Here is a 9266-nt window from a genome sequence, read left to right as displayed (position 1 = left end):
GATCCCTCAGCTGGTGACATTCCAATCCCGCACAGCGGGTGTGTTCCGGATTCCTAGCCCTGTGTTTCTGGACTGGTTGCTTACCGGGAATGCCAGAAGCCCTCTGGGAAGAGGGTGGGGCAGGCTATGCTGAAAGGGGCTTGTGGTGGGCTGCTGAGGTTTACGAAGTGTGTGCATATTCTCTCTGTTGTGGCTGGCCATTGTTTGGAGGGAGGGAGTGTGTGAGAGAGAGGGACTTCCCCCTGTGTGCTGGCTGGCTGGCTGGGATTTGAAGCAACGTTGCTATCCGGGTATGTGTTAGTGTGTGGCAGATCTGGGTCCATGCCCGCCCTCTTTTCCTCCTAAGCCCCAGTGGGGGACTGTGGAGGAGGACTGGGCTACTAACCGTGGAGTGAGGTTGTCATGGCTCCTTCTCCACTCTAGCAAGACAAATGCAGAAGTGGGGGACAGCAGAAGTACCCCCAAAACCTTATCTACCAGGGTTTGGTATAAACTTCCCCCCCCAAAATCCTTAAAAAAAAAAAAAAAATTAGATTTTGGGGATAAAATTCGCTGCCACCACCCAAGTAATAATAAGGAAACCAGGGAGAGACTACTTGGGAAATATCAGCCCAAAAGGTAAAAACCAGGACACAAACATTAACCAATACGAGGGTAATAAAAAGAGAGAGAGAGAACTTTTATTACAACCATATTCGTGTTGCAAGCCTCACAACTAGATGGAAGGCTACGTCTACACTAGCACACTACATCAAAGTAAGAACATCGAAATAGGCTACTTCGACGCGTATCATCTACACATCCTCCGGGGCTGGTGCCGTCGACATTCAACGTCGAAGTAGCAACGGGGAATGTTGAAAGGAGCCGCCCCGGAAGGAAATGCAGAGCGTCCACACACACAAGCGCTCTCCGTCGAATTAAGGGGCCAGCAAAGCCTGCAGATGGGGTTACAGGCTGGACTAGCCCTTCTGGGCCAAGAGCAAGCCGCTCCCTTAAAGGGCCCCTCCCAGACACACTCAGCCTGCACAGCATGAGGTCCACAGAGCCAACAACTGGTTGCAGACCCCATGCGCACAGCATGGGCCCCCAGCTGCAGCAGCAGCAGCAGCAGCAGCAGCAGCCGCCAGAAGCCCTGAGGTAAGGGCTGCTGCACGTGGTGACCACAGAGCCCTTCAGGGGCTGGACAGAGCATCTCTCAACCCCTCAGCTGATGGCCACCATGGAAGACCCTGCTATTTTGATGTAGCAGGACGCGGATCATCTACACATGCCCTACTTCGACGCTGAATCTCAAAGTAGGGCACTATTCCCATCTCCGGATAGGAATAGTGATTTTGATGTCCCGTCACCTAACATCGATTCCAACGTTAAACTAGCACATGGCGTGTGTAGACATGATGTGTGCTATTTCGACGTTGTGCCAGTTACTTCAAAATAGCCGGCTAGTGTAGACACACCCGCAGAGTCACAAAGTAAAACACATGGGGAGTCTCCACCATGGGCCTAGAAATTAGTTACAAGGAGAGTATTTCTAAAAAGTGCACAGACATCAGATCCCACTTCCCAAACCATAAAACAATAAAGCTTAACAGATTTATCTAAACTTTACCCTACTTACAGAAGATTGGAGGGCCTGTTCTTGGAGGGAGATATTCTGTGTCTGTCTCCCTCATGGCTGAAAAGAAGAAGAAAAGACCAGAGGACAGAAAAGGGAGGAGCCAAAAAATTCCTTTGTCCCAGTTTGAAATTCTTACCTACATTCCTGTAGGCCAACCCCACCTGGCTAAGGAGGTTAACCCTTTTACTCCCAGGCTGCTGCTAACCCTCATGATCATGACACGCCCCCCCAAATCACAGTTGGTGCTGGACAGCCTCTGGCTACACTGGCTGCGATTTCTACCTGGAGGTCTGAGATAAGACATAGAAAATAAGTACATGCACACATTACATTCTTAGCAAATACATAGAAATAACAAAATGCTTCCACATCCGTGGAGTACCAACACAGATATAGACAATGTCCTATGTAATTGAGTCCAGAAATTCCTTTCGGGAGAGGGCGTCAGCTGCCTTGTTAGAGGCTCCTGAAATGTGCTGGACATCAAAGTCAAAGTCTTGGAGTGCCAAACTCCACCGAAGGAGTTTCTTGTTGGTTGTTTTGACTGAGTGAAGCCATTGAAGAGCAGAGTGGTGAGTCTGAAGATGGAAGCGTCACCTCCAAACATATGGTCTTAGCTTCTCTAGAGCATAGACAATCGCACAGCATTCTTTCTCTGAGACAGACCAGTGGCTTTCTCTTGCAGACAATTTTTTGCTGAGAAATACAACAGGGTGAAGTTGTTGATCTGGTTCTTCCTGCATCAGAACTGCCCCTATGCCCACTCAGATGCATCTGTGGTGACAATGAAAGGCTTGTCATAGTCTGGGGTCCTCAGCACAGGCTCAGACATAAGAGCCGTCTTGAGCTGGTTAAAAGCTTCCTGGCACTGGTCAGTCCACTTGACCCCGTTGGGTTGGTTTTTCTTGGTTAGATCTGTTAGAGGTGCAGCAACCTCACTGTAATGTGGTACAAATTGCCTGTAATACCCGGCCAACCCTAAGAAGGATTGAACCCGGTTTTTTGACTTTGGGACAGGCCAGTTTATTATAGCCTGTACCTTGGCCTACAGAGGGTTGATAGTGCCCTGACCCACCTGGTGTCCAAGGTAGGTCACCCTGTTCAAGCCAATTTGACTTTTTGCCTTAACTGTTAGCCCTGCCTCCCTTATGAGTTGGAAGACAGCTTGGAGATGTTCTAGGTGCTCTGCCCATGAAGCAGAAAATAGAGCCACATTGTCGAGATAGGCCACTGCAAAGTCTCCAAATCCAGCTAATAGAGTACCTATGAGCCTTTGGAAGGTTGCAGGTGCGTTGCACAGCCCAAAAGGTAGAACATTAAACTCATATAGGCAGGCCGACGTGTGTAATGAAGGCAGATTTTTCCCTCACTGCTTCCTCCAGAGGTACCTGCCCGTACCCCTTGCTTAAGTCTAGAGTGGAGATGAACTGGGCACGCACCATTTTCTCCAACAGCTCATCTGTGCGTGGCATGGGGTAGTTGTCTGGGAGAGTTACAGCATTTAGCTTATGGTAGTCCACGCAAAAACAGATTTTCCTATCTGGTTTGGGAACTAGGACTACTGGAGAAGCCCACGCACTTTCCAAAGGGCGAATTATGCCATCTGTAACATGTCCTTTATTTCCCTCTCTAAGAGCCATTCGGTAGGGTTGGACCCTGACAGGGTGAGCATCATCTGTGTCAATGGAGTGAGATGCCCGTTCGGTCTGTCCCAGGGTGGCTGAGAACATTGGGGTGAACTCGGTACACAGCTGCACCATCTGTCAGTGCTGCTCATGGCTGAGGTTCATGGAGAGGCTTACCTCTTCTACTCCACCCTTGCCTTTTCCATCCTAGTAGGCTCCCTGTGACCTTTCTGTCCCCTCCTCCTTCTGGGCTGTGAACTGAAGAATCTTGAGTTCGAGGATAAAAGGGCTTTAGAGAGTTGGCATGGTATACCTTAGGTTTAAGTTCAGGGTACGCTATGAGGTAATTAACGGCCCCTCGACGTTCCTGGACCATGAATGGCCCTTCCCAGGATGCTTCCATCTTATTGCCTGGGGCACCTTCTGTACCATTATTTGTTCCCCTACTTTGAAGGGCTGCTCTCTAGCATGTTTATCATACCAGGCCATTTGTTTGATGGTGGTAGGGGGTAGCAACTAGGTGTTCTACTTCATGAGCTTCCCAGAGGCGTTTCATTGCCCCTGCCAGGAAATCGGTCCCAGAATCAGTGAGGATCTGAGGGCCAACCTACCCTGGCAAAGATATCTGTCAGTTCCTGGGCCACATTCCTAGCTGTCGTGCTGCCCAGGGCCACGGCTTCTGGCCATCGGGTGGCAAAGTCCACCATGATCAATATGAACTGTTTCCCTGTGGAGGTCTTCTTAGGGAATGGACCCATAATATCCACAGCTACCTGCTGGAACGGGACCTCAATGATAGGAAGGGTTTGGAGGGGTGCCTTGATCCAGTCTCAGGGCTTCCCTACCTGCTGGCATACCTTACAAGTATGGACATAGCCAGTGAACTCCTGGCCCATCCCCTCCCAGTAGAACGACCTTCTGAACCAGGCTTTGGTTCGGCTCACCCCAGCATCGCCACTAGGGTGATCGTGGGCTAAGCTTAAGAGCTTTTCCCAGTACTTAGTAGGGACCACCAACTGTCTCTGAGGATGCCAGTCCGCTTGGTGTCCATGGGAAAGGGACTCCCGGTATAAAAGTCCTCTTTCTACCACAAACCTGGTTCTGTTTGAAGGGCTGAGAGCCAGTGGTTCACTTCTGGCTGCCATCCAAGCTCCTTGGATGCTCTCATCTGCTTCTTGTTCTGCTTGGAACCGGTCTCTGAAAGCTGGAGATGTCAGATCAGGTCCCACAAGAGGCAAGGCAGGAGCAGAGGGCACCTGTACAGGGAAGGGATCACTTTCTTCTGGGGTATGGGGAAGCGCTGTAGATTCAGCTGTCACTGCCGACTCTGTGGTGTCCCCCATGGCCAACTCTGACCCTGGCACTGGCTGTCCCACCTCCTCTGGCTCTGGAGACGGCCTTGCCTGGGGCTCAGGCATGGGGTCACAGGCTGTGTTTGCAGCTACTGGTCTGAGTTCGGGCACCATCACTGCAGGGTCCAGGGTGTCTGGGTATACAGGCTGATCCCTGGTAGGCTCAGGAGAGGTTTTAGGTGTGGGTGTCCAGTTAGCCTTGCTACGTGTGACCACTCCCACCCTCTTACCCTCGTTCACATGGTTGGCTAAATCTTCCCCCAGCAGCACAGGAACAGGGTAGTCATCACAGACTGCAAAAGTCCAAGTCCCTGACCAGCCCTTGTACTGCACTGGTAACTGGGCAGTAGGCAGGTCAAAGGGGTTAGCCTTGAAGGGTTGAATGGTGACCAGAGTCTCTGGATCAATGGCCTTGGGGTGCACTAGAGATCAGTGGATCGCTGACACCTGTGCTCCTGTGTTCCTCCATGCAACAATCTCCTGCCCTCCCGTACTCAGTCTCCCACTGCTCTGGGGGGGATCTGTGAGACACTGGGGCCTGAGGCTTCTGGGGGCAACCCCGGAGTGACGAGCTGCAGCCTATTGGTACTCTTGGGACAGCTGGCCTTGACATGCCCCATTTCATTACATTTAAAGCATCGCAACATGGGTGCACCACTGGAGCAGGGTAGGTTCCCAGGGGATGGAATGGAGGGATGGGGAGAACCCGGGGGGTCTTGCTGGAGGTGTGTAGGGCCCTTCCCTGCAAGGTGGGGGTCTGGAGGGTCCCCGGTTGTTGAAGGTCCCTCTCAGACTGCTCTCCTGGCTGTTTTTCCCCCCTCAGCTCCATCCATCAGGCTCCGAGTACTCCTGCCTCTCTTAGGTTTTTCAGTTTTCCATCCAGGAGGTACCCTCTAATTTCTCCTGGAACTCCCTCAAGGAACTGTTCCATCTGCATCAGGAGGGATATTTCTTCCTGGGCGTGGGCTCTCTCTCCAGAGAGCCATGTTTCCCAGTTTTGTAGTACACGACTGGCATGTTTGGGGAAGGGTGTGGTTGGGGTCCACTTGGAGGCCCTGAAGCGACACCAGGCCTGTTCAGGAGTGAGTCCCATCCTGAGTCTGGCCTCTTGCGTAAACAGTTCATAATCATTCACCATGTCCCCTGGCAGGTCAGCTGCCACCGCTAGTAGAGGACCAGTGATTTGTGATCTTAACTCCATCATGTACTGACCAGAAGGAATGTTGTACCCTTGATAGGCCCTCTCGAAGTTGAGGAAAAAGTCCTCAACATCATCCCCTACTTGGCACCCACCGGGCAGAGTACCTGAAACATCCGTCCGCTTAGCTTTTTCCAGTGCAACTTGGGCCTCTAGTTCTGCGCTCCTCGTCTCTGCCGCTATCTCGGCCAGCTTTACTTCCTGTTGTGCACGCCTGTCCTTGGCTTCTCGTTGTGCACGCCTGTCCTCCATCTGCATGAGAAACTCCAGTTCTTTGTCAGTTAGAGGCTGGCTGGCCTTTGACGCATACTCCCACACAGAGAGTGCTGGGGAGGGGGGAGTAGGGCAGCTGCCAGCCCGTCCTGCCTCCTCAAGGTCACTTCCCCTTGGACTCATCGGAACATGCTCCTGTTTCCCCTCTCCAGGGTGTGAATCTTCCCTGGAGCTGGACATCTTGCCTTGCTCTGAGGCTGCTTCTACCTCAGGGTGCTTCTTAGGGAGGGTTAGTTTCTCTAGGGCTACTTTGCCCAATCGCAAAAGCATGTACTGGGCTCCTTCCCTGCCCTATTCTGGCTTAACCATCCAGTATTCCCGAAAGCTAGAAAAAAACCCAAACTGTTTGGGATGGTCTGTGTCTGGCTAAAAGTTAATGTTCTGTCTGCCCCTCCCTGAGGCAGCACAAAAAACAAAAACAAAGGGGGAAAAAGAGCAAAAAAAAAAAAAAAAAAAATGCAAAGCTTGCAACACAAAAGAAAAACCTGTGTTATTTTAAAAATTCTGGGTTCTCAACATGATCCCACCACTATGCCACCATGTCATGGCTCCTTCCCCACTCTAGCAAGACAAATGCAGAAGTAGGGGCCAGCAAAAGTACCCCCAAAACCTTACCTTATAAACTCCCCCCCAAACATCCTAAAAAAAACTTTAAATTCTGGGGACAGAATTCGCTGCCACCACCCAGGTAATAATAAGGAAACCAGGGAGCGACTACTTGGGAAATCTCAGCCCCAAAGGTAAAAACCAGGACACAAACATTAACCAATATCGGGTTAATAAAAAGAAAGAGAGAGAACTTTTATTACAACAATATTCATGTCGCAAGCCTCATGACTAGATGGAAGAGTCACAAAGTAAAACACATGGGGAGTCTCCAACATGGACCTAGAACTTAGTTACAAGGAGAGTAAAAGAACATTTCTAAGAAGTGCACAGACAGCAGATCCCACTTCCCAAACCATAAAACAATAAAGCTTAACAGATTTACCTAAACTTTACCCTACTTACAGAAGATTGGAGGAAGATACTCTGTGTCTGTCTCCCTCATGGCTGGAAAGAAGAAGAAAGACCAGAGGACAGAAAAGGGAGGAGCCAAAAAATTCCTTTGTCCCAGTTTGAAATTCTTACCTACATTCCTGTAGGCCAACCCCACCTGGCTAAGGAGGTTAACCCTTTTACTCCCAGGCTGCTGGCTAACCCTCATGATCATGACAGAGGTATCCTCTGCTACGTGATCCTGGCTCCTCCACCACTCCCAGCTGCAACAGAAGGGGTTTGCTGAGACTGCAGGGACCTGGCAAAAGCATGTCACTCTCTGGCAATACCAGAGGAAATCCCTTATAGACAGTCTAGGGTAGAGCAACACTGAGAACCAAGACTCTATCTACCCCTGGTATCAGGGCCTTGGGTGGTGCAGAAGGATAGTGGAAAGCCTCTTCCCCACCCCATCAGGTGCATAGGGGCAGAGAAATCAGGCACACTGAGAATAAGGGGTGAACTTTTTCAGAATGCCCAAGGGATTTAGGAGTCCCAGTCCCATTGACAGGTGTCCCTACATCTCTCTAAGCACCTTTTCAGAATGTTCCCCCACCCCATCCCTGAACATTTATAAGCCCTGAACCCTTCACCCTTCACCCTTCATAAAAGACTGGCTTCATGCACTCCCCTCTCACAAGTATCACATCTTTGCACTTCCTTTAGCCCATCCAGCCTGGCATAATTGTTCAGCATTTGCCAGTCCAGGCACAGAATCTATTTGCCTTTCCGTCACCAAAATAACACTGGGAAATGAATCAGGTTTTCTTGGTCTTTCTCACAGGAATAACTTTTACAGCTGCCTCTGTCTGCCGAGGCACCCTGGCTTTTTTCAAAGTCAGGCATCATTTTGTTAAACTGCTCAACAGGCCTTGACAAATGGAGCCAGTATATTAAGGAGCTAACCAAAGCCCACCGAAGTCAGTGCATGTTAACAAAGCCAAGTTTTCAAAAAAAGAAAAAAAAATCCCTTCCCTGCAAATCATTACTATTTAACACAATACATTTTGGGGTTTGTTTAATATTTAAGTGGACTTTGGTCATATTTTCTAATGTACCTCTGCAACCATGAAGTCTAGACACTTACTTTTTAAAAATAAAGCAGGCATGCTCCCATAATCACATGACTCCAGAAGCTGGGGCTTTAAGGAAAAACCCATGAAACATCATGAGACTTGTGATAAAATCATAAGGGCTAGCAACACCTCAGTGGAAATCTCCATAGATTTCAGTGGGCTTTGGACTCAGCCTAAAATCAACAGGCATTCCCCAGGAGCATCCTTTCTGTTCTCTTTTACCAGGCTGGCAGATTCTTTAAGGGGAGTGTTGGTATAGCAGTATCTGTCCCTGGCTATTAGAGCAACAAGGTAGGAGACGTCTTACCTTTTATATAGCACTTCTGTTGGCAAGAGAGACAAGCTTTTAAGCCATATAGTGTTTCTGTCTCTCACCAATAGAGCCATGCTTAATAAAAGATAAGGCCTCACTCATCCTGTCCCTTTAATGGGAACCAGACTCACTGCTGGCCTGTAGCCTAGCATCTGGTTCTGATTTGGCAGCTTCATTATAATTAGTGATCCCAGCTGGGAAAGGAAGAGGGAGAATGCAGTGAATTAGTGCAGTCTGGAAAAGGCTATCAAGATGGAGTTTGATGCCTGAGACAGAGATGTGCTGATGTTCTAGAGAAGGTGGGAGGACACAGGGGAGAGGTTGTGTTAAGTGCAGGCTGCTAGAGAGCAGCTCATGGGACTTAGATCTCCTCTTTCAGGTGTGCAACAGTGACTTTTCCCTTGGACTTTTCCTGCATTGCTTAATACAGAGTCCCTCGCCTAGAGCATAGGGTGGGCCTGTCCCCTTGCCAGCCCAGAGGAAGGGGTATGTGAGCCTGATGTGAGGGATGAGGAATTAAAATGTGATGTGGGGGGTCAGAGTGACCCTGTTTGGCAGCAGCTGGGCTCATTCCTGTGTTACTGTGTCACAGCTTTGCAGAAGGATGTGGTGTTCTCTTGCTCCTGGCAAGGTGCAGCTTCCCTTTGGACTCCTGGCTCACAATCAAACTACTTTCTCCAGTGTTTCAGGGCTTCCATCAGTACAAGTCTCCCAGGAAGATTATCTCAACTGGCATCTTGGCCAGCAAGTGTTCCTGTTAGCCCTTGGGGTGT

At 49.7% G+C, this 9266-nt stretch overlaps 1 long non-coding RNA gene across 2 annotated transcripts; it reads right to left on the bottom strand.

The window, feature by feature from the left end:
* Window positions 1-664: 664 nt before the first annotated feature.
* Window positions 665-7109, bottom strand: LOC142013998 (uncharacterized). 2 transcript variants are annotated; one of them, XR_012645851.1, is made up of 3 exons: window positions 7078-7109; window positions 5901-6045; window positions 665-4499 (listed from the first exon to the last, which is right to left on the bottom strand). It is a non-coding gene; the product is annotated as an uncharacterized LOC142013998 (long non-coding RNA). The 2 variants fall into 2 exon arrangements; XR_012645850.1 differs by having other exon boundaries at window positions 665-3510; window positions 4339-4499; window positions 5901-7103.
* Between the last annotated feature and the right edge of the window lie 2157 nt (window positions 7110-9266).

This window comes from Carettochelys insculpta, chromosome 6 (genome assembly GCF_033958435.1).
Source record: "Carettochelys insculpta isolate YL-2023 chromosome 6, ASM3395843v1, whole genome shotgun sequence".
NCBI lineage: Eukaryota > Metazoa > Chordata > Testudines > Carettochelyidae > Carettochelys > Carettochelys insculpta.
This window is presented reverse-complemented; position numbering and strand designations above follow the sequence as displayed.